The following is a 25,263-nucleotide window of genomic DNA, read 5'->3' as shown; positions in this document are numbered from 1 at the left end:
ACCCGTGAGGAGTTATAATCTGAATGGGGGTGAAATGTATATGACAAAAGCATTTTTATTCATTAACAGAAGGTGATACTTGAGCACTCCCTTTGTGTCAAACACCTTGGAAATGAGCTCATTCTTTCTCTGCAACAACCCTGTGAGACAGGAACTGTTTTCTCCTTATAGGGACACGACAGGCAGGGAAATTGAGGTTCAGGTATTGAGGGTATGGGGGGAGGAAGGGGGTTCCCTTGCAGTGGTGTCTCTGGGGTGCAGGGCAGGGACCAAGGACAAGGAGCAGAGATGGGTAAAGTAGGAAGGCATCAGCACGCCCTAGGCACATGCTCTTCCAGCCCACCTGGAGCACAGAGCAGTGATAGGAGAACGTGCTGGAAGGAGAGGTAAAGCTCTTATCTCGGGGGCTGAGGTTTGGAGTGAAAACTCTGTAATACATTCTGCAGACACAGGCAATCACGGCAGGTTTCAGACTGGTATCATTCCCTCCTAGGCGCTGCTGGCTGTAGAAAATAGATCTTCCCGGCTCTTCTGTGAAGAGCGCTTGTATTAGATCAGTGGTTCTCAAACTTTTCTCAGGATCCCTTTTACATCTTTAAAAACCCCTGAGGAACCCAAAGAGCTCTAGCTGGTGTGGCTTATGAATTCTAATATTTATCATATTAGAAACAAAACCCGAACAATTTTCAAAATATGTATTAATTGATTTTAAAATAACATTCATAAACCCATTACAGGTTGATGTAAATAACATTTTAATGGAACATAAACATTCTTTAGTGAGAAGACGGGTGTTGTTTTACAGTCTTCTAAGTGTCTCAATTGTCTGGCTTTACAGAAGGAAGACAGCCAGCTTCTCATACCTACCTCAGCATTCAGGATATTGGGATATCCTATGGCGTGTACTACCTGGAGAACTTTGTGGGACCCTTGCGAGAGAAAGGAGTAAAAAAGGCAAATAATGTTTACGTATTATTATAAAAATAGTTTGGCCTTCTGGACCCTCTGAAAAGGTCTTAGGGACCTACATGTGAACCACAGACCAGACTTTGAAGACTGCTGATCTAGAACCTAATGATTCTAGGGGATGGGGAGTGGGGGGCTAAAAACAAAACCCAAAATGCCCTGTTAATGCTTTTTACTAAGGAATATTTAAAACAGTGCCTACAGGGGTGCCTGGGTGGCTGGGCCAGTTAAGTACCCAACTCTTGGTTTCTGCTCAGGTCATGGTCTCGTGGGCTGTGAGATAGAGCCCTGCGTTGGGTTCCATGCTCAGTGGGGAGTCTGCTGGAGAGTTTCTCCCTCTGCCCCTCCCCCCACTCACGTGTGTGTGTGTGTGTGTGTGTGTGTGTGTGTGTGTGTCCGTGTGCGCTCCCTCTCTCTCAAATAAATAAATCTTAAAAAAATAAAATGGTGCCTACATCCTCACACAGTACTATCAGAAGATGGCTCTGTCATTGACCTCAACAGCACCAGCCCTCACAAAATGATATAATGTCCCCCTATCCCCATCACCAAGGTTATTTAACTTGCAAAATGGGGGGGAAATCTTCCCATCTGTCTTCCTCTTTCTGGCTGCACCTGTGCGGCTGAAGGCACCATCACATCAAACGTGACTTCAGTGTCACCTGATGAATTACACCGGAGTGAGGTTTGGGGTAAAAAGAAGTGAAACTGTAAGACTGTGTCCCTGACATGCAGGATCCTTAACAAACGACAGAGGCGGCCTCAGCAAGCTTGCTCACTCATTTCCTACAACACAACAGCAGAAAAAGATTCTAGTGCAGACTCCGTATCTGTTGACACAAAAGGAAGTGGCAGCTCCTTTCTGACAGATGGGCTGAGACAAAGCCCCTAACTGGGTCTGCTCCTTTGTTCTTCCATCCCCTAAAAGAGACTTCTACACTTTTAGGCATTTGGGAGGCATTAAAACAAACAGTTGTTGATTTCTTATTTCAATTTAAGGGAAAAGTCTCCAATTTTCCGTGGCAATAAAACACCACGCGAGCCCCCAATAGCACATCCTCTGGGAGTAACTCCCTTTAACAAAACCTGTCTGGAGGGGATAAGAGAGGGCCTCCTGCTGACTCTACACTCTGGTGAGGAGAGCAGGGGGTGGTGTGCGGAATGCCTTTGAGGAATATATACCTCACGGGCCTCCCCGAAGGGTCCTGGCTCAAGAAGCGTGGCACAGTGGGGAGGGTTCTTGAGGAAACGCTGCTGCCTGAGAGGCTCTGGCACAAAAGAGTGCCTCATGATCGGTGTGGTGGGCCGGGGAGACAGGGCCTCGGTGGGTGCTCCAAGCTGCCCCCCAACACGGGAACACAGCCACATGCCTCCAGTTATTTTAATTTTTGCAAATTTCCAAAAAAGTCTGTCCCTGGGAAGCGTTCCCTTTTGTTACTGTAGGTAGCGTAACAAACTATTGGTTACCTTTGGGCTAAAATTTCCACTCACCATATGGTCGCTAGGATAGTGCCTTATATATAATAAGTGCTCGTATAACATTTTTGCGTTCATCGAGATTTGCTAATTTAATGAAAGTATCCTTCCGTAGGCTAGTCTCACGCAGCTCTTTGCTTCCTTCCTCCTGGTATGATGTGAGGAGCTGGCTGGAGGTTGACAGACTTCTCAGGGGAGGGGATCGTGCTGGGGACACGCCAGGGAAAGAGGCTCAAGTGTGAGTGTGAGTCGGAGGTGCCTCTCTCATCTCCAGCTCAGAGCCAACTGCCCTGACACAATGCAATTGGCTGCGAGCAGCAAGAGGCACAGCACGACAAGGCCGAACACCTGACGTCTCACAGGGATGTGTAAGGTGTTCAAGGGACAAGACGGAAAGCAAAATAGAAAACAGGCATCAGAAAGTCAGGAGGACAGGATGTGGAGCATAAATGATTACAGACGGATATTCTGATACATTCCTTATTAGGTATTTTAAATAGGCCCTAGTAGTGATCAATTGCACCACCGATATTCATGGTATTTTCCAGTTTTCAAATTGTGCTCCCATCTTGTTTCAGGTGATCAGCCCCACAAACCACTGAATGGCTAGGTGGACCCATTTTACAAAGAAGGAAGGTGAGGTTTTCAGGGACTGTGGCTCGCCTCCTATCCCCCAGCGAAGCAGCAGCTCCAGCATCCTGCCCTTCTGGAACAGAGCCTCCTTGCACGAATGCTAGACACCCACTAAATGCCATCATACAGCATCAGAGGTAACACTTGAGGACTTACTATCTGCCGGGCACCACTCCAACCACATTACAAGTATTCACTCAATTACTCTTTCAGCGACTCCAGGGGTGCGTTACTGATGCATAGTACAATGGGAAAACTGAGGCACAGAAACGAAATCTTGGAGATTCGATCCGAGAAAGCGAAGCCAGAGGTGGTCTTCTCCTTATGGAGGCAGGATAAATTGCAGAGATGTATTTACTTCCTCCGACTACCACTTTTTAACATTGACGAATGAGCTTTATTTGGGTAACACTAAGAAAAAGAGCCCTTCTTTCCCAATCCATATTCCTTCTCTGTCCCGCCACCCTGCCTTACTTTTCTTCATTGTCCTGAGAGCATCTGATGCTTACTTGTTTGTATCTGTCTTCTGCAGAGAATGCAAACTCCGAGAGGGCAGATCCTCAGCCTCGTTCACCCCTGTGCCCACACACCAGCAGAACGACACCTGGCAAGGAGCAGGCACGCAGATATTTACTGAATGAACACACACACACACACACACACACACACACACATACACACACACTCATCATTACAGCAGAAGTCTAGACAACCTCAAAAAAATAGCCAAGTCAGTCAAAAGGATCTGGCAAATTAAAAGACAAGCAAGACAGAACACACAATTGGCTCTGTTCACCCTCACCTGGATGAAGTGGGTGTGGAATGCCCAGTGGTCACAGAGGGAGTGACGGTGTTTACATAGAGCCCTTCCCCCCTTGCACAAATACTGAAGGGGTCTGGAGGGACAAAGGATAGGCCAGGCAGCTGCAGCAAACTCCTGTAGGATCGGGACCTGCCAGGTCTGGCCTGGGTGTGGCCGGGAGTGGGCAGAGCAGAGGGGCAACTGAGTCAGGGTGTCTTCCTGCCATGAGAACGCAGTCAGGCTGCCCCGTGTCTGGGGCTACCTGAACGGCCGGACAAGGATTTGGAGGAGTACAGGTTTGGAATAACTTCTAACGACTCAACCTGAATCAGTAGTTTTCCTTTGCTTCCCATACATAAAAATCTCCTTTCCTAGTGAAAAGTCAGTAAAAATTGTAAAAACATGCACAAGAAACAGTAAAAGTAAACACAAAGGCAAAAAAAAAATAAACACACATCATAAAAATATAAAGATGGTAATGACTGTGTGACTGTGACCCAATAAAACGTGGCATTTATACACAAGATGTGGCAGCATCAATGTTAGTGTTAATGCTATAATCCACCCTCCTTAACTCAAAACACATCCTTTGGGAAAAAGAAATCAACTGATGGCCAAAACTGTAAGCAGTCCAAGCAGCAAATGGGTTGTCCTCTGCAAGCTCTGTCATCCCACTTAGAAGTCAGAGTTGGTTTTCACGATTCGCTCCTGTGAGAAGCAGAGTGGTGCTATTTGGAGCCTTGTGGGCAGCAAAAAGTGGGAGGGAGGAAAAAAAACAAAAGACATTTCTTCTTTCAAGCCCGAGGAGAGGAAGCATCTAGAAGCATGCATTTTATTTTCTTTTACCCGTCCATCTGTCCCATGAAAGCCTCCCTTGGCTTCGCAAAGTTCCCTGCTCCAAAACTGCCTCGCTTCCCACCTAACTATCTGCTCCCTTAGTATGGAAGGTCTCAGTGGGCATTAGGAATAAAGCGGTTCAGGTTGAATTAATTCAAATGCAAACGTGTCAGAAATATGCCTATTTTTACAATCTTCTATTGCCTTCCAAGGGTGTATGAATTCTGAGGGTCTTCTCTGCGCTGGGTGATAGGTATGAGCCAATGCAAGTGTGGATAAAGCTAAAACCTGTCTACAAGGGTGGAAGAAGGGAGAATGTGCAAGAATGTGAGAGCCTTCCTGGGGGCCTCTGGGGGGGGGCAGGGGTGTGTGGAGGTGGGACCTGCTAAAGCAGGCAGGCACGGAACAGAGGTGACCTTTGAACCCACCCACCCCCAAGTCTTTAACCACGTGGATCTCTCAATGGGTAGAATTTTGAGAAAAGTCCTCACTTGAGTCAAACTGTCTAGAATCGGTTCCCAAAGCAAGTCTAAACTGTTTTTGCTTTTCATAGTTTCTTCCCTTTGGTTTCTGAATTGGTAGGTTTTTCACAAATTTGACAGTCCCTTCTCTTGTTCTGCGGCTACCACCCTCTCCTCCAAGTAAAAAGCCTGGGGTAACCAGCGGGGAAACTTCTAGCAGTGGCTGGGCAGAGGCTGCACCACCCTTTGGATCCGAATTGCCCTTAGTAATTTAGGGGCCACCTTTATTTAGTTTGCCCCACACTTGAAGGGAAATTGCGGCTGTCTTCCAAAATGTTTCGTCAGGTCAAAAGCTGCGTAGATGACCACTCTCAGCCATGCTTCCTCCCTTCGTCCCTAGGCTGGGAGAGGGGGCACTCTCCTCCTCAAGACTCTGCCTTAGCAGCTTGCAGGAGCCCAGTGTTACATTTCAGGAATGTTGTGAGTCCATGGTTAGAGGCAGCATTAAAACATAAATAATATAAACTTAACATTAAATAAGTTGTATTAAAAACAAAGATATAAATGCCCCAAACTCATCCTTTCTTAATTATTTTACTGCTACCTATGCTCTTGAGGTCAGTGACATCTATTTTCCCTGTGTCGTAGAAACCCTGTATTAACAGTGGGCCAGTGCCCCTTTCTGCCCCAGTCTGCATTCAATGATGTCACATCCAGAGCAGGGAAGTAGCCACAGTGGGGATATTTACACCTTGGAAGTTGGCAAACACTACAAATCTGGGCTTGATTTGTTCTCTTCATGTCTAAGAAAGCGCTGAAGAAAATGTTAATAATGCAAATTAAAACATAGCTGTTGCATTGTAGAAATAGCACAAAAAATGGGGAAATATTCATCCAGCTTTCAGTTCAGTAGATAGTCACCCGCATCACTGCTGAATGAGTGAAACTCTGACACACATCTTCATTGTCTTAGTAATGTGAAAGAAATAACAATATTCACATGGAGACTATATTTGCTTATTAACAGGTTGCTTACAAATGTGTTTGGCAAACATTAACAAAAGCATTCTGTGAAAATCATTTTGCATTTGTATTATTATTTGCAAATTGTGTGCGATGTGTATTGTGTACACACACACACACACACACACACACACACACACACAGAGCCCCCTACCCCGACCCCACACACACCATATTCGCTTTCCATCCTCCCGCGTATCATCGGATGTATTCCCTCGCCCCTTAAGACCTGTTCCCACACCCCAGGCCCTCCACAGAACAATGCTTGCTGATATGCCCATCAATAAACTGTAATCATTTGTCTGTCAAAAGGCCTCAGAGAATGGAAGGAAATCCTTTGCATTTATAAGGCCTGGTGAGCACTCTGCTGAGCTCCCCTCACAAGCCCACTCACACCAGTTGGCAGCTTTATTCACCACTTACTATCAGCATCACTGTTCTTAACTTTCATGGGCAGCTTGGAAAGAGACAAACACCTCTAAAGTAGACCAAAAACCTTGCTGAGTTCTACAGGAAACTTGGCCAGGGACATTTAGAGTACTGCCAAAATCTTCGCAACATCAACAAATAGCCTTCTTCTGAAAGTCCCAGCCATTTGAGTAGTTCAGCGACTTTTAAAGCACAAGTTTATTTTGCCACACTGGTAATTAACTAGTTAATTACTTCTCATCAATTTACTTTTAAATCTCACTAGGACATCAAGTTTGCTTCTGGAATTCCAATGGAAGACAATCCCATTGACTCAACTGGAAAATAAAAGTGCTGTCTTAGCAAAAACTTTTTAAAAAGGAAGTCTCTTAATTCTTCTCTGGGCCACCACCATGCAAACAAGTATGATGAAAGTGATTGTTGTTCCTCAAACTCAGCGGAGCATAAATGGATTCTATAATCTTCACCAGCAGCCTGCCACCAAATGAGTGTTTTTTTTTGTTTTGTTTTGTTTTTTAACTTAACAAACCCTCCAACTCAGGATACCCTGTAACAAAGGAGTTCCTGTAATTCTCTGGGGATATGCAACAGAAGAAAATTCACAGAATCTACATTTCTGAAAATATACCATTTAACTTGACTGCACTTCTTCAAATTCCTCCTCTTGGCAAAAATCTTTGCTATCCTCGTTCTCGGTTCTGATTTTCTTTCTAATCCTCTCAATAATGATGCAATCAGCCCACCCTCAACGTAGGTCTTAATTCCAAGAAGTTCAGCATTTACCAGTGGTTTCTTTTCTATCACAGTAGATTGAGAATGTTGAAACTGCAAGCATTTCTTTGATTAATCAATTCATTCCAAATGTGGAGTCCTTCAAGCAAGTGTCTGGTAAGTCCAGCTCTTTGACAGAAAAGCAAGTTCGTACAAGACATTAAGCTGATGGAAGCAAGCAGACCGTATCAGTTTTCAGGTGTTTCCTGATGTCTCCATGAATGACTGACATCCTATGATGATTAGCATCTTTAGAAGCTTCCTCTCCAGGAGAAACTGCTTCTGACTCTGTTAGTAAACAGCCCTTGCCAAAATGAAGTGTTTGTTGGAAATACCCAGTTGTTAATCAAACACTAGAATCTAATATTTATTTGTACTTTAGGGCATCCTGCCAGATGTTACGTATTTTAGATACGGTTTTGACTTTTAGAGAAGATAGCTCAGTTGTCAATCAAGTACTTCAGTAGCTACCCTGAGTCATAGGTCGGCAAGGTGCTTGAGCAGTAGAGTTCAGTGACTCTGGCCATAGGTGCTCCTTCCCTCTGGAATGCCACACCTTGCACATGTCACCTTCCTTTTATCTTAGCAGCTGAGCTGTCCCCCAACTAGCCACCCTTTTCTTCTATAATAATGCAATCCTCAATTTTAACTGGGCATATGGCTGCCCAGGCTTAAGATGATATCTTTCAGAGCAACAAGATGGAAGGAGCTTGGGTCCCTATGAGCAGACAGCTACCTACTGGCCTTGGACTCACTCAGACCTGTGTGCCCCTCCCCACCCCCACTGGCAGTTGAATCCAATCCCAACCCACACACCAAGCATACTGTGCGCCTGAGATCTGGAGTCGGGCCATTGGGCACTGATCCCAGCGCTGCCGTTGATTAGTTAGGTGTCTTTGGACCAGACATCTAACTATTATGACGCCTGCTTCTTCCTCTTCAAAATGGGAGCGATTGTCCACAAAGTGCTTGTGAGCATGAAATTAGTAAGTGTATGCAAAGCCTCTGGAAGTCTGCCCGGGCTGGTAAGTGCTCAGTCAATGTTAGCTTCTACCACCTCCACCACCAGGGCCATCTCTCCAGGGTCTGCTCTTCCTTGCTATAACAGGAGGCAAATGGGAATTAGAAGGCGAAGCTTCATTCCCTTCACCATAGCCCTTGCACTGCCTTACCTTTCCCCCATGCCCGCTCTGCAGATGCCCTGCCCCTTCCTGTCTTCTTATTGCTTATTTAGAATTTCCACTCTATTCCTCATAGCTGACTTCGCCCACTGTAATCCCTCTTCATTCTGATTCTTCTCACAACAAATTCTAGCCTTTGAGAATTTACATCTGTGTATTTTCCCTGTTGGGAGAATTTCAATATATGCATATTACAGAATGTCCATTGAGATTTGGAAAAGAGGAGCGTTGCAATGGGGAAGGAAGGAAATAAAGCAGATGCCAGCTCTCAGAGCGTGACATTGGCCAAGCGAGAGCAAACAGAAGACTCTGGATTGTATTTTGGGGTTGGTGTGAGGGGAGGGGCCACAGGCACGGAATGCAGAAGAGGGCTCACCGGTGCATGTTCTGGTCAAGCTATCAGAGTTGGATCTAACATTTTGAACCTCTCTGTGCTGTGGAGAGAGACTGAGCTTTGCAGAAGTTGTAGATTATACAAAGCCTCGTTCACCTCAAATACCAAGTTAATCCGCCTCAGAGCAAGCTGCAGTATTGGAAATAGAGGGAAGCTACTTCAAATCACAAAATCGAGAAGACATGTCCATGTATTAGATGAATGATGGAGAGAAAAACTGACCTTGTATCTAAGCTCCTTAAGAGAAGTGATTTGCCGACATGTCATTGACAAGACCAGTTGTGCCCCCAGATTCACGAGGGAGCCCAGTGTACCTGAAAATAATCTTACTTAGATAGGAATCTATAGTGTAACCTAGTCATTCATTCAAGAAAGCACAAAATCTGATTTTCATGCAACTATTTTTCCCTAGTGTTTACTCAAAAGAAAAGGCAGAACTATGATGTTTTTCAATCTCATTATTAGCAGTAAAAGCTCTTCAAAGTAATCCCTGAAAGGGCAGTGTACTGCCCAGAAGTAAAAGTACAACACCCCTTTCCCATTCTGCAGGAGACCCCAGCAAAAGTAAGAAACCCTAAAGGGCCAACCTGAACGGAGAGAGAGGGAGTCTGGATGGAGGGACCGGAAGTCCTGGGGAAGAGCCCTGCTGAGGGTCAGCTTTCATTCAGTAGCCACCTGCTACCCCCCAGTCAACCCTTGGGGGCCTTCCTCTCTCACCTGGGGACTCTTGCCTTGGAGAATGCCAACAACAGTGGCTTGGTGACAACGGACAGGTCTCGACTGTTCATTAAATAGCTGCTAAAGCCCCAGCACCGTGTAACAGTTTATCTACTATCATTACATGTTCCTAACAATCCTATGTAGTAGTTATTTTTATCCCCCACCTTACGAAAGAAGAAACAGCAGGTAGGTAGTACAGTTCACGTTCAAAAACAGTCCATTCAGCTCGAAAAGTACGAACCAGGCTATCTTCATTCCCTGTTCAAGAAGGTGAAGAGAGATGGAGTTTCACGTCCTCTGAGGCAAGAGCAGCAGGTTCAAAGACGGCCCGTCCCAACTGAGAACTCATTAAAGACGCCGGTGTTAGTTCTATCGACATGTAAACATTAGACAGAATTATGCCTCAGCTACACTATGAGTCAAGTGGGTTTTCTTTCATTAGCCCAAGATCACAATCACCATTTATAATATTTTTATGGAGTTGTCTTTCAAAAATAAAATTCGAGAATACAACTTACCCACTCATTCGGTTAAATACTGCAGTGCCTGTTAGGTATTTGGGAGGCAGCAGCAACCAAAACAGGCAAAAAAACACCCCTGCTCCAACAGGGAGACTTGAGTACAGACAGAATAAGAATAGATATTAAGGAACTACTGCTATTTTTAGTAGACATATTAATTAATTGGTGGTTATTATGGAAGTGTTCTTATCCATTGGAAATACATATTGAAATATTTATGAGTAAAACAACATGAGAGCTAGGATTTGCTTTTACTGCTACAAAGCAGGGGAGGGAGGTTCATGGGGACACAGACGAAGCAAGGTTGGCCATTATAATTGTCCAATCTGCAAGATGGGTACTTGGGGTTCATCATACTATCTTCTCTACTGGTGTTTATTTGGAAATTTCTTTAATTAGAGGAGAGATTCCTCCCTGAAGGACTTAAAAAGATAAATAGTAATTTACAGTGTGTCAATCAGACAGAAATATGTGCTGTGTAGAAAAAAATAAAGCAAGGAAGGGAGGAAGAAAATGCTGAGAAGAGGGTGGATAAATATAATATTTCCTAAATGAATGTAATATTATACATATATACAGATATATAAACTAATAAGACATGGACAAGTTGGTAATCCATATCAGGCATTAATATACATGAAGCTGATTAACCTGGTAATTAAAAAGAGAGCAATTTGAGTTTTCTGAAAGATGTCAGTTTTAAAGAAATGCTAATGAAAATAACGGCTAGCATTTACCAGTGTTTTCTGGATGCTAGAAGTAGGTTTTGCAAGCGTGTTAAAGAATGACTGGATCTGATCCTCATCCTAAGCCTGGGAGCTGGTACTGTTTCCCTTGTCTGTGAGGTGCTGCCCCTAAGCTAGGGAGGCCAGATAGCTTGTCCAAAGTCATGCCAACTCTGAATGGGGGAACCTGGTGTGGAAGCAGGTAGTCCAGCTCCAGAGTCTAAACATTTAACTGTCATACCAGAGTCTAAACATTTAACTGTCATACCACACTGCCTATTTTGATGGATATGTAGCATTTGGATAATGAAGGGTAAATGAGTGGACCTAGATATCAAGCAGTGACTTGGTATTTTTTGAATGTCCGCGACACGTGAGCTGTTATTTGGTTCTGTGGGCACTGTGGAGGAGTAAGGCGGGAGGTAGGGAAGCAACCTGGGTGGAGTCCAGGCGGATATGAGAGAACAGCCAAAGCTTTCTGGGGAAAGATGGCGCTAGAGGGCAGACAATTGGCCCAGGGGGATCCCCTAAGGAAATGTCTTCACAGCCCAGGAGCAGGAGTGTTGGCATCAAAAAAGGTGGACTCACAGGGCAGGTTCTCACCATTTCTACTCGTAAGCATTCACCCAACCACTCACCTGCAACCACAGACACCACCTTAGGCTGCTGATCTTGTTCTAGAATGTGGGTTAACAGTATCAGACAACCAGAACCTACCTTACTTAAAGGCCAGAGACGGCAATGGTGATAAGGATTTATTCGAAGAATGTATAAGCTTCTCTCTGTGCTGGGCACTGTATTGGAAATACAGTGAAAACAACACAAAGCCTCTCCTCTCATGAAGAACAGAAAAGAAACAAATATATCCTTTGTTAGGTGCTGATAAATGCCAAAAATAAAAATGAAGTAGGGCAAGAAGGATATGACTTGCAAGGTATGGGGGTTCCTATTTTATAAAGCGTGATGAGGAAGACTTCTTTGATAAGGTGACACTTGAGCAGGGAATTACAAGCAGAAAGACAGTAAGGCTCTGATATCCAGGGAAGAATTCTCCAGGCAGAGGTCATGAAAACACTCCGAGCCTGGAGCTTGTTCAGCGTATGTGGGAACTGCAAAGAGGCCAGTGAGCCAAGGCAGAGGGAGTATGTAGGCAAGAGCTGGAGACGGGATCAGAGAGAAAGAAGGGAGCAGGGGCCAACTGGGGAGGGTCTGGGAGGCTGTTTCATGGATTTGCTTTTGACTCCAAGTGAGTTGGGAAACCATGAGGGGGGTCTGAATTAGCAAACCTATGGACAGCATCACTTTGGCTGCTGTGTAGAAAAGAGATAGTAGACAGCACGGATCTAAGCAGGGAGACCAGTTAGGAACCTATTGCACTAATCCAGGGAGAGAGGGCAAAGGAATTGGACCCAGTGGGAGCAGTGAAGTCCATGAGAAGTAGGATTCTGGATGTTCTGGAGGTACAGCCCGCAGAGTATGCCTACCCTACTGGACACGAGATAGGAGGGAGGGATGTGACCAGAGAAATGCTAAAAGTCTCTCTGTCTGGGGCTTTTATCTCTGCCTTAAGTTCTACCATCAACCCTTCCTTTAGGTTAAGCCATTACAAGGGGCCCCTGTGACAAGGTAGTCACTGGCCAAACCTGTGTTCTAGATACATCAATCAATGCTAGATCAACAATTATTCGAACGGTCTAGGAAAGAGAAAAGTGTCTAAGAGGATGGGACGGGGTGGGGGGGCATGCATAAGTGAGTTTGGATTGAGAACTGTTTAGGAAGTCACTGCTAACTGATTGGACAAGGCAGGAGAGAGAAGGAAATAGCTTGCCGTGACTAGTGAGTTACAGGGCTATTAACTAAGAATTGGAAAAGGAGGGAAAAAAACAACCCCAGGAAGTTGGAGGTAGGTCTGGAAAGAGAGATTATGAGCCCCATTCTGAGTGGGTGACTTTGAATCAATTGTGCAAAAGCCAACAGATAAATCCCAGGAGGTGTGCAAATAAGTGGGAGGCTTAGACAGGCCCACTGCAGTCTTGATTTCTTTTGAAACACAATAGTGCCTCCCTACCTGAGCCAGAAAATCTAAATCGGAATATCTAAAAGAAGTGTCATTTGATTATTTCCTAATAAGCCTAGTCACTAAAACAAGGCTACCAGAATCCAATCCCTTCTAACATGACAGGATCCTTCGAAGACCTGTCTTAATAAGTTAAATTTGCAAATAACAGAACAAGCATTGCACCACTTAAAATAACACGAAACAACGTGGTTTAGCCATATTCGGTTTTTTCCAGTAAGAGTGCTAAATTCTGAATATGAGAATAACACACACAGACTTCTCAAACTTGTTTTTACATGTCTAAGCTCAAAGTTGGTAAACTAGAATTAAGGTTTTCATCCAAAACCCAAACATTAACATTGAACATCAGACTTCTCAATCCCACTTTATAGTGGAAATCAAGAACCAGACCAAACTTGAAATCAAACAATTGATTAAAGGTCAAGGGCATCTACTGACCATGCTCTATACTGGGAATTCCAGGATGAATACGGCATAACCTCCATGCCCCAGGAGATTCACGACCTACCAAAAGGTCTGAGGTGCCCTCCCCCTGCATTAGGGAGCCTGTTTACAGAGTTGGCATAGGGTTGATATCCTGTCTGGAAATGCAGAGCCGTCACTCAGCTGCGGCAACATTAGAGAGACTTCTTACCACTACAATTTTTCTGATAGTTGTTTCTGCTCCAGAATAAACACTGCTGAGCTTCCAACTACACTCTAAACCAGCGAAAGGCAGGCAATGAACATACATATTTATAGAGCACCACATTTACTGCAGACCCACGCAACTCTCAAACCAATAGCTACTGGACTCCTCTTGCAGAAAGGCATTTGAACACAAACACTCTCCTAAAGAAACCTTCATGAAGTGCTGAATCAGAGAACCTCCGAATTTCTCCAGTGGGTTTGCCTCCTCCTTTCATTTTCTTTTCTTTTTTTCTCCTTTCCTTCCTCCTCCTCCTTCAGATATTTAGCTACCTACTCAGAATTTCCTTTTTTTCAACTAATTTGTGAAAACAAAGGTTTTGGCCCAGATTTCTTAATGCTCATTTCAACCAGTAGAAGAAAAATTATTTTGTGCAAATACCTGCTGTCAAGGAGCTCACAGTTTAGTGAGGGAAGGCAGACCAACTGAGTGGTTATCAGAAATACCACATTGCAAAGTGCCAGAAATGAGGTAATGAGGATGCTACAGAGCTGGAAGGAAGGGGCACTTGGTTGTGAAGGGGCTTAGGGGGAGGTGAGCTGATCGGTCCTGGCCTCACAGAGACCTGCAGCCATGTACTGCTCTGTGACTCCACCTAGGGGAGCTGAAAAAGAGGGGGTGATGGAAGCCAAGATGGGGACTGGTAAGCATGTAGGTCAAAACAAGTAACAGTAGCCAGGCTGCTTCCAAATCCCCATAAATTCCTTCTCCTTGAGCTGTACCATCTTGGCTGACTTTCCAGTTCTGAATCAACCCGCTTCTCACCACCTCCTCTGCGAGCATCCTCTGAACCGATGCGATAGCGCCCCAACTATTCTGTTTCCAGAACTTTCCATGGCAGTCCTTTCTCTGCGCGGCAGCCAGAGTGATAATTGGGCATTAATCATATCATGTCACTCCCCCGCTTCAAACCTTCCAGTGGCTTTGCACTGCACTTTTAAGCCATGGTAAAGACCTCTGATAATATAAAGATCGACACAATCCAGGTCCTGCCTACCTCTCCAGCTTCATTCCCCCACTACCGCTGCTCTCCTGTCTCACACCCACAGCCTGCCTTTCCTTTCCTAGAACTTACCAAGCTTATTTCTCTTAGGTCCTCCTCACGTTTTTTCCCCCCTCTGCCTAAAATGTTCTTCCCTCAGATCTTCTCAGGGTCACTTATTATTTAAGCCCTGGCTCAACGTAACCAGCTCAGAGAGGCCCTTCGCCACCCCCCCGCCCCCCGCGGCAAAGAGAGTGCCCCACCCCTCTCACATTTTTCCTATCTTCTTTTCTTTAGAGCACTCCTCACAGAGTTTCCCTTCATTCCAGACTTGGACTGTTTTGTTCAACGTATCCCCAGAATTTAGAAATTATCTTTGTGGAATAAACTAATTCTCATTGGAATGTTCAAGTATAATGAATATCGTGTCTCTACAACAGTAAAACAAACCAAAAAAATGTGTTCTTCCCTCCGTCTTACCATTGAATTTTGCCTCTGTTATTGTCATGTTGGTTTATTGTTCCAGCATCTGGTAGCAGGGAATAAAACTGAAGAGTGACACCCAGTGAACACAGTAAAAGAGCCACTATTTAGCAAGGGCTTATTATTTACTAGGCAGTATACACACATTGCATGTTTAAATCTCATAACACCTTCGTTATATGGTTTTAACCCCATTACCGAAGGCATTTTCAAATAACTTCTAAATGACATGTGTAGAGTGCCCAGTTCCAGGATATTCCACCTCCCCCCCCCCCGTCTCAACTCTGAGGATTCAAACCTTAGAAAAACAAGTTAATCTTTTCCATGCACACCATTTTTCCCATAATTGATGCCACAGAAAGAGTGTCTGGACTAGTATTACAATAAGGAAGCAAAGAGAGCATGAGAGTATGACATTTGATTGCCATATCTATTGTACATATTAGAGTATCAAATACGAATCTTCTCATTGGTGTATGGTATATAGTTTCTGAACATTTGTAAAATATGTTTATGACATGTATCAGTAATCCAAAACCAAGGGGACTTTTAGGCTAGCTGTCACTAGCTATTATGTCTTTAGCTCGTACAGACATGTATTCTCTCCTTCATTTATATAAGAAGGTAAAAACAAATACCTGTTAACTTCCTATTTGGAAATTTCTTGAACTATAGTACTAGGTTAGATAGTATCACATCTTGATATGGCAGACCATAAAGCGAAATAAATCTCTTTTTGCTCCTTGGGGCTATTCTGGATTTTGAAAGGCATTGCTATTGTGGGGCTCATGACAAATTTTTAGAACCTCTTGGTATTTTCTTTCACATCAGGGTAACTTCTAAAAAGAAAGAAATAACAACAACAACAAAAATAAGAGTGCTTTATAATGATGACACTTTCTGGAAGTCATCTGGATTGTAAGTTGCTAGAGGTATGTCTTGTTGTGACAGGGTACCCCGGCGGCCACGGGGTTCCATGTGCCACAAAAACATTATTTTCACATTACTTTCCTTACCATTTTAGCTTCAGATCGGATATCATTAAATATTGTGATTAAATGGCATTCCTTAGAGCTTAACCCAAACAACTGTTAAAGGAGAGAGGGGAAAAGAAGCATTTATCTCATATACACAGTGAAGAATAGTGGAAAAAAGCCAGGACCACCAAGATTTTGCTCCATAACTATATTCCAGAAGCTTCCAAATATTTCCCCAAGCACTTTCCCAGACACAGCCAATCCCAGGCAGCCCATCCACGTGCCCATTTCCCATCTGTCTCCTGCCCACTTCATCACCCTTTAAGTGTCACCCTAATTATTCCTCAGCAAATCTCCAAAAGATCTGATCGAAGATGGGAAAGGCATAAAGTAAGAGAAGGTTTTTCTTTTAAAAAATTAACTTCTAAAGTCTACATCTCTGGTATGCTCCACTGTCCCCCGCTAGGTAATCCTATATTCCTGAGTCTGACTCTTAGGCTCCATAATTCATGTGTTTAGTTGATTCACATTTTAAGAAGTGTAAGACACCTGAATATTTAGACTGTAAGCTGCTTCAGACAAGCTACGATATCCTCCTTTGAGGCGTCGATAATATTTTAGCACAACACAGATGCTTAAACTAATAACAGGTTTACATGGTTTAAAGGGAACAAACACAGGATCGTATATTTATGCTCCAGATTACAGTTTTCCCTCTCTCCCAGCATGTCAGAGAAGCACAGATGTTAGTGTCTGAGGACCATGTGTAATCCCACAGCCCCGGGAAGCTGACCTCTGGGATGGCCTCAGTTCGGCGCCCCCGCCCCTTCCTCGTGGCCTCATGTCTGCCCCCAGCCCCCTCCACCCCAGCCAGCTTTCTAGTCACAGGTTGGAGCAGCCTTAAATCATCCTAAGGCTGGACTGTGGTTAATGGGCATCCCTGGAATGCCCACAGATGACCTTTCCTTTGCATCTACTTGTTTGCAAAGACTCCTATTTCAGCTAGAGTTGGTGTCGAGTCTGAAGACCACCTAAAACATGAGGGCTTCTGTCGCAGGAGAAGGCGGAGGGACGCAGAGAGTGGCTCTGGAAGAGAAAAAGGTCTGCACTGTGTTTCCTCCTTGGCCAAGCGCTGACCACCCCTCCCAGTCAGGTGGAGCACGGAAGGGGACTTTGCTGGGGCTTCAGTCGACCACTGGGAGAGGGTAGGGCACAAAGGAAGAGATCCCCAGGAAGTTACTATGTGCAGGGGAACAGCATGCCACTGAGTGCTAGGGATTTGGGTGACATGATGAAATTCATACCAAAACAGCATGAAAGCACATTTTATGACAGCTAGAAATAGCCAAGTATTGTCAAAGCTCCCATGGAGTCATCCATTCAGAAACCGAGGCGTTAAAAGAATCTTGGACAGATGGGGTGAGCTGGACAAGGAGAGACAGGAAGGGTCCACACTGGGTGCAGAAAAAGACCTTGATGAGCAAGGATTCAGAGTTTAGAGCGTGGTCAGAAAGCAAAGACTTAAGCAGTATTTTACTCTCTGAACAGGAAGGCAGGTGGGGAAATATGGGAAGAGAACATTCCTTGGAGTGTGAAAACCTGGAGACTTGCCAGAGGAGAAAAGGGGGCTGATCTAAATGGAGCCCCTTCCACTTCATTATCAGAAAGGACCTACTTGGTCAGAACAATGATCAGCCCCTTGGGAGACAGAGGAGAGAAGGCGTATTTATGTTAAATTAACTCTGGAAAACAGAAGGACATAAGCTCCAGCTAATGCCTTCACTGTCCCTAGAAAGGCATTTATGTGCATTAAAGATTCACACATCCCTGCAGATACCTGCCAAAAGGAATTATCCAGCTGAGAAGCCGCTCGACTTCACTCCTACCCAAGGCATGTGTTGGTCAATTCCACGTAGACAGGATTCTCTTATACGCTTTGTTCCTTTAAACGACTGAAGTAAAAGTTTTAAACTATTTTAAAAAACACATCAGATCACAAATGTCTTATGTGTCTTACAACGTCTTAATTTACTATATTCTTAATTTATCTTTGGTGGATCCAAGTCAACCTTTCAGAGCTATGAAGCAGAAGAGAGAAACTCAGAATGTAAACCACTGGAACCCAATCTTGTATGCAACCACAGAGTATCACTAATGTATTCAATGGATATTTACTTAGCAACAAATATCAATAAATTTCATTGATGTTAAGATGTACATTTTTCACAACTTACGGATGTATCTTATAGGAGAGGGTGTCAATTTTACTGACACCATTTCCTCTTAGTGGGACCTTAAAAGATGGTCTAATTCACAAGTATCTTAGATTTGATGAGACAGGAACTCATCGTTATCATTCAAGTCACGGTTCCTAATGTTACCTTCTCTGAGAGGCTTCCTGGAGCACGGGTCTAAGGTGGCCCACCCATTACCCTGATTCTTCCCCCTTGGTCATCCCATCTCCGTGGAGATCACATCTCTTGTGTTCACCACTATGCCCAGAACCTGATCAGGCATCATTCTAAACATGGTAAGTTCTGATTAACTGGCTCTGGAATGAAGGAAAGTTACCATTTACTGAGCAATTACTACATGTCAGAACCTGAACTAAATGTTTTACTGAGGCAAATCTCATTTAATCCTAGCAATTTAGAGGTCATTCTTATTATCTACTTTTAAGTGGAGAAGCCAGGACTAGACCTCGGCACATCCTGACTTCAAAAACCAGACCCATAGGCACGATGCTATTCTGTGTATCACATATAAAGTCTGGAAAGAGTTCTGTGCTAGTCCAAAGCTATATGGGAAGATCCCTGAAGCTACAGAGAAAAATAAAACTTCCCCCACCCTCAAAAAGTAATATTTGTCTACTGGGGATCACCACATTCCTCTGTCTTTCCAAGGGCCTCATGTGTAAGGTCCTGTGTTAATATAGAAGTGCAGGTGTCTACATCTCTGCCTGATAAGATGAGGAGAGGCTCCATAGGAGTGATGGATATTTAAACTTTGTATGGAAAGATTCCACCATCTATGACAGACAGCATAGCCCAACTTAGGGCTCTCTGAGTTACCTGCACTGATAGGCACATAGAGTACACATGGGAGGTGCCAGAAGAAAAGTAGGTCCAAGGGCCTTGGGTGCCATGCTGGGGGGTTTGAACCTCATTTCATATGATCAGGACTCTTCATCAATAACCCATTTCAGTGTGGGCTTTACTCCATCTCAGCCAAGCTTCTCTCCCATTCAGCATCCAACTGAAGGAAAAATATTGAAATTTGGCACTGGCATTCCCATGTCAACTGATGGCTATGTCGAACAGACTTCTAAGGCTAGTATAAAGAGAAAATAGAGAACGACTGGAAAAAGGAATGACAAAGGAGATTTGATTATAAGTCCATTTCTATTGAGCCAGCTTAAATAGAGCCTATTGGTTATTTTGGGTTTCTGCAAAAATACTGAAGGATACCACAAACATAGCCTATTTCATTTAGGACAGAGGTGACAAACTATGGTTATAGGTCAAGGCCGGCCTGCAGCCTGTCTTACGTGGCAGTCGAGGAAAGATCAGTTTTAATATTTTAAAAGGACTGTAAATAAACAACATGCCCCTCCCCCACACAAAGAATATATGGCAGAGGCATCCAGGTACCAGAAAATACTTACTATCTGGCTCTTCACGGGAAAAGGTTTACCATCTAGAACTTCTTATCGTCCTCCGCCATCTCTATTCTGACACAGGTCATCTGAGTCAGTGCCTAGTGTGACCAAACATGTAGAGAACTAGATCTATCTACCACCTCAGAAATGAAAGCCAATTCAATCGCATGATAATTTATTGCTTTAGGAATTCCTCTTAGGAGAATTCTAAATTTTTAGCCGATTGTTAGACTCACACCCATTTCAACTTTGTCTTTGATGTTTTAAGATGTCCTCCTTACACTCAAGGGCTTGCTGGCTTTTGGCCACCTGTTGTAACGGTTTTGCCTTTCCTCATGCTGGTGGTAAGTGGCTTCTGCGGGCCCCATAGCAGCCTGGTTATTAAAGCTTACCAAAACAACTTTCTTATTTAAAGACCCGTGAAAACCCCGCCTCTCCTCCCATCCGGTTAGTACATCAAGCGGGGGTAGCTGGGATCTTTTTCCAAAACTTAAGCCTCACATGCTTCAAGTCGACTTTTTCTCCAGGATTGTATGGGATGGGGGAAGGAAGAAGAAGAAGGTTATGGGTTTTTGGATCCACGAATGTAACATACTTTAGCTTTCCATCAAACAGTAATTCAATATTTACCAAAAGAAGATGTTTAGGCTTGGAAATTTTTACTTGGCTTCTATCTCACCAGAAAAACTTTTTTTTTTTTTTTTTTGGGTAACCTTGTATATACAGATTGAAAAGATAGCAAAGCATGACTCAAACATGAAAACTATTCTAGATATACAGTCAACTCCTGATCACTGGGAGAGGAATCACCCAGGCATACTGGAAGTTGTTCTGTAGCATCTGGGTAACCTGTGGCCCTGTTATCCTACAAACAAACCCGGGCCCCCTCACTAGGAGGATTAGCCTACACTTCTATTATCGTTGCTAAAACATCTGTTGCTTTTCATCAGCGTGAGTAATATAAAGCTGAACGTGTAGTTGTCTCTTAATTACTTGAAAGCTGGCTCTGTAGTCATAAGTTCTACTTGGCACAGACACCCATGGCTCTTTGGGGTCTTTGGGATCAGGCTTTCATTTTATCAAGATTGATGCAGGCTGTGATGAAACATTAGTAGTTGAGATGCCTGCCACCCCCAAATACTCGGCTGCTTACAGTCTCTGTCCAGAAAATATTCCCATTTCCATCCCTGCTGAATACATGACCATTTTGCTTTAGGAACCATGTTTTTCCTAAGACAAAAGAGACAAGTGATTTTTTTTTTTCTGAAAGAATGAACCATTACAATTAATAAAACATATGTCCCTATGCCACCATCATTTCTAGATTGTACCGACTGGGGTAAAGACAAGTGAACCTGGGTTAAATCACAGTTCTGCTAGTAGACAGCTTTGTAACCTCCAGCAAAAACACTCACTCCTGGGACTTGGTTTATCAACAACAATCACCTTTAAAGCACAGAATGTGGCAAACACAATGGATCGTCTCATTAATAATCATCAATGCTCAGCATGACTCCACAGGGAAGAGTCATTATTTCCTAAATTTACAGAGGAAGAAATGGGTAAAGGTGAGAGATAATTCAGAGAGAGTGACTACCTATAATTGTTACATTTTCCTGATTAAAAAATAATCTACGTCTAAATAATTTCCTTAGAGGGGTCAAGGTCTCAGTGCTAATGAGCTGTAGGGAGGCAAATTTCATTCACGGGTTAATTCCAGAGCACTTGGTTCTTCCCAACTCATGCTTTCCCAAATCTTTTTTTTTTTTTTAAGACTTTATTTATTTATTTGACAGAGACACAGCGAGAGAGGGAACACAAGCAGGGGGAGTGGGAGAGGGAGAAGCAGGCTTCCTGCCACGCAGGGCGCCCGATGCGGGGCTCCATCCCAGGACCCTGGGATCATGACCTGAGCGGAAGGCAGACGCTTAACGACTGAGCCACCCAGGCGCCCCTGCTTTCCCAAATCTTTAAGATGCAGGGGCTGACCAAGATCATCCAGGCATTCTAGCTTTAATATTCCATGCATCTAAATCCCTGCAGGAGGATTAAAAGGTGATAATTATTTGAGAGACCAACCACTAGCAATGAAAACAGGAGGGAGAACGCTGCAAAAAAATGGATTGCAGCCAATAAGAATCAGGGCACAGGGGCGCCTGGGCGGCTCAGGCGGGTAAGTATCTGCCTTCGGCTCAGGTCATGATCCCGGGGTCCTGGGATGGAGCCCTGAGTCGGGCTCTCTGCTCAGTGGGGGGCCTGCTTCTGCCTCTCCCTCTGCCTGCCACTCTGCCTACTTGTGCTCTCTGCCAAATAAATAAATAAAATCTTAAAAAAAAAAAAAAAGAATCGGAGCCTAGATCCAGGAACTGCTTTTAGTTTACTAACAGCTCAAAAGATTCAGTGTTACTCAAGCAATCCCCATATGTATGTGTCAGATTACGAACCGTTAAATCTTAATTAAATCACTCAAAATCATAACCTCAAAGGAGAACAAAATAGTACGAGTGATTCTTGGTTTTGAAAAATTACACTGCTGCTTTCTATTGATTTGTTTAAAAGTGATTGCTTAACCTCTTCGGAGCACAGAGTGTCCCATGGAAACATTTAAGCTTATACCTGGTAGCATCATCCATATTTAAGTCACTGGAAGAATTGGTGCCCATGGTGAAGATGGAGATGAGCAGGGAAACCAATCAAGGAAAGCATGATTGGGTCACGGATCCGACTGCCAGATAATTTTCTCACTTTGCCCCTCAACAATAAGCTTCGGAGAGCGGATGCAGGACGGAAGGGGAAGGTCAGGCAGTGATGGCTATGGGTGACCTATGCAGTATGTGGTCAGCAAGATGGGACAACATTTCTTCAGGTGATTTGGGGGCCTGACAGGGGCCTCAAATCAGACAAAAAGGAAAGTGAAGAATTAGGGATCCAGACTCAAAGACACTAAAGGATCATATGTCAAACCATCACTTTTCTATGTAAGTCTTGAATATTATAGCCCAAATCAATATCACCAGAGGTTTGGGGCAGGGGGAGTGAGCATGAAGCTTTAGAAACTATCTGGTTCCTGTACATTGCTTTATAATCGGGAAGCCAAGGGCACCGGAGCGAGTAGCCTGCTCAGGTCTCAAGTTAGAATAGAGTTTTCTTATTCCCGGACACGACGGGCTTGGGAATGTTTTAATAGCATCTAATCAAAGTCCAAAGCCTATAAATTCTTTAAAAGTCAGTCAACTACAGAAACTGAGAAGCCAGAAGCAGCTGATTTTAACACCTGATAACTATTTTCATAGAATTTACACGACCTATCTAGGCCTGGAATTCTGTGAGATGACAAATTTGACCTAGAGTCAACATTCTGGACTCCTCCTGGTTTAAATACGAAACACGAGGTAGTTCGGTATCCACCCCGTCGGCAAACCCCCACACCAACTCTCCCCCGGAGCTCCACATAGATGCCGGCTGGAAACAGCCTTCCCCGGGGCTCCCACTCAACGATTTCAAAAATCTGTGCAGTAGCCGGGGCCACCTGAGGGTGGTACAAACGGAGCGTTAAGGACCAGAACTTAATACAACAGCGGCTCTACAAACAAGACTCCAAGGCGCACTTGAAAAGTCACCCACCTCATTGTTTCCCAAGAAGCGAAAGAAATATAACAGCTTAACTTCTCCCAGTTAGAACCTCCTTAGGCTTCTGGTTTAGGAACCAGACTCTCAACGGAGGACACAAAGAGGGGCTGAGCTTGGGGCATCCCCTGCAGACCCCCGCCGTCCTCCGAGGCCAGGAGGTCGGCAACGTCCCAGCGGACCAGGTGCTACCATTTACCCCCGTGACGGAGGAGCCACCTCAACCGCCGCCCCCCACCCCAGGGAGCATATTTGCAGCGCCGGGACCCCAAGGCTAGTTCCCACAAAGGCAGGGGTCCCCCAAGCCAAACGCGGCGCCCTGCCCTCCGACTCCCACCGCGGTTCGCCGGTCCTGGGAGGCCAGGGGCCGGGACCTGTGTTGGGGAGTTAACCTCGGGTGTCTGGCCGTCGCGTCCCGTTTTCGGACGATCCTGTTTGAGTTGTGGGGTTGGGGTTTGTTAACACTCCTGGGTGCACGCAGAAACCCCTTCTCGGAGCGGGCGGAGGGGCGGGAGCGCGGGGCCGGCAGATCGAGGCTGCGCTGGGGCTGGGGCCGGGACTCGGGGACCGGGAGTCCCCGGAGCCCGGGCGGCGGCGCGTCGCCCCCTCCAGGCGGCGGCGGGCAGCGGCGGGCCCCGGGTCCCGGCGGCGGGGGCGCGCTCCGGGAACACCGTCTGCCCCCACCCCGGAGGGAGCGCCCAGGGGAGAGGGGGCCCGGGGCACCACGCTCCGCCCGCCGCCACCTGCGGATTGGGGTGCCAGACCGAGGGTCCCTGGGTCCCCTCCCCATTCCCCGGGGCTCCCGGCGAGCGGTCCCATCCCTGGAAAAGGACCCCGGGCGTCACGGCGAAGCGGGGCGCTTACCCGGAGAGGGGCGGCTCCTGCGCCGGGGTCCGCGCTCGCAGGTCGGCGGGGAAGGTGCGGCTGCACTGCGCGGGCTCCGGCTCCGGCTCCCGCGCCCGCCGAGCGCCCTGCGCAGCCGCTCGGGCTCGGACTTCCTCTTCCTCGGCTCGGCCCCGCCGCTCGGCCGCGCTCCCCGTCTCGGCCGCGCCCGGGCCCGCCCCTCCCAGCGCCGAGATGCCGCCGGCTCGGCCGCCGAGAGCAGCGGATCTTCGGTCCCTCCTCCCCGCGGCCCCCGGGCGAGCAAGGTGGGGAGGAGGAGGGGGAGAGCCGAAGAGCGAGATTAAGCACTTGGACTTGTCACTGGAGCATTGCCAAAGAGCGCAGTCAAATTACAACCCCTGGGGGAATTTTTTTTTTTTTTTTTTAAATCCCAGCTACCGTTTTCGCAGACACATCATTTTTCTTCATTTTCCGGGATCCTCGGGTCTATCTTTCTCTTGGACGTGATAATTTCCCATACAATTTCCTTAAAATAATACCAAAAATCATTTCTTTAAGTCAACTTTCTAGTATTGCACAGAAGCTTTGGGGTAATACTATGTAAAAAGAGGGGGGAAGCTCAGGTTTTCAGACATCATTACCCTAGTCACCTAAGTTCATGTACCAATAACCTTTGCTTAGAGAAAGTAAAAGTGAAAAGGAGCGAAGAAGACTAACCTTTGTAATAGCCTGATAAATGTTTAAAGGCGCCGGCTCTGCAGTAAAATTATGACTTCAGTCAAAGGTGCCTAGGATGACCGTCAAAGGCATGCGAAGTGATTTCTTAACACTTACCCCGTCAAAAGCAGACATGCCATGTTTGCCTATTGGCTCCATTAGGTTTTGTAATTTGTAGGAATGCATTCTCACACCGTTTACAGACCTCCAGCTTTACCAGTTATTAGCTATGTGACCTTGAGCAAATTAGTTACCCTGTCTATGCCTCA

At 45.3% G+C, this 25,263-nt stretch overlaps 1 protein-coding gene across 5 annotated transcripts in view; it reads right to left on the bottom strand.

Moving 5' to 3' along the window:
* PLEKHG1 (pleckstrin homology and RhoGEF domain containing G1) overlaps positions 1–24,477 on the bottom strand; it is a 219,586-nt gene extending 195,109 nt beyond the window's left edge. Inside the window, exons 1-2 of one of the 5 annotated variants that reach the window (XM_073894086.1) lie at positions 24,299–24,429; positions 3,585–3,679 (exon numbers count right to left, since the gene is read on the bottom strand). The gene's annotated coding sequence lies outside the window, so the exon portion shown is untranslated. Of the gene's footprint in view, positions 1–3,584; positions 3,680–23,771; positions 23,887–24,298 lie in introns of those variants that run through there. The other 4 variants (XM_073894089.1, XM_025866319.2, XM_073894087.1 and 1 more) reach the window with 4 other exon arrangements.
* Positions 24,478–25,263: the final 786 nt, after the last annotated feature.

The sequence above is a fragment of the Callorhinus ursinus genome, unplaced genomic scaffold (assembly GCF_003265705.2).
Source record: "Callorhinus ursinus isolate GAN/ISIS: 27379988/994484 unplaced genomic scaffold, GSC_fseal_2.0 scaffold6, whole genome shotgun sequence".
Lineage (NCBI taxonomy): Eukaryota > Metazoa > Chordata > Mammalia > Carnivora > Otariidae > Callorhinus > Callorhinus ursinus.
The sequence above is the reverse complement of the archived record's forward strand: the minus strand, read 5'-3'. Positions and strand labels throughout refer to the sequence as shown.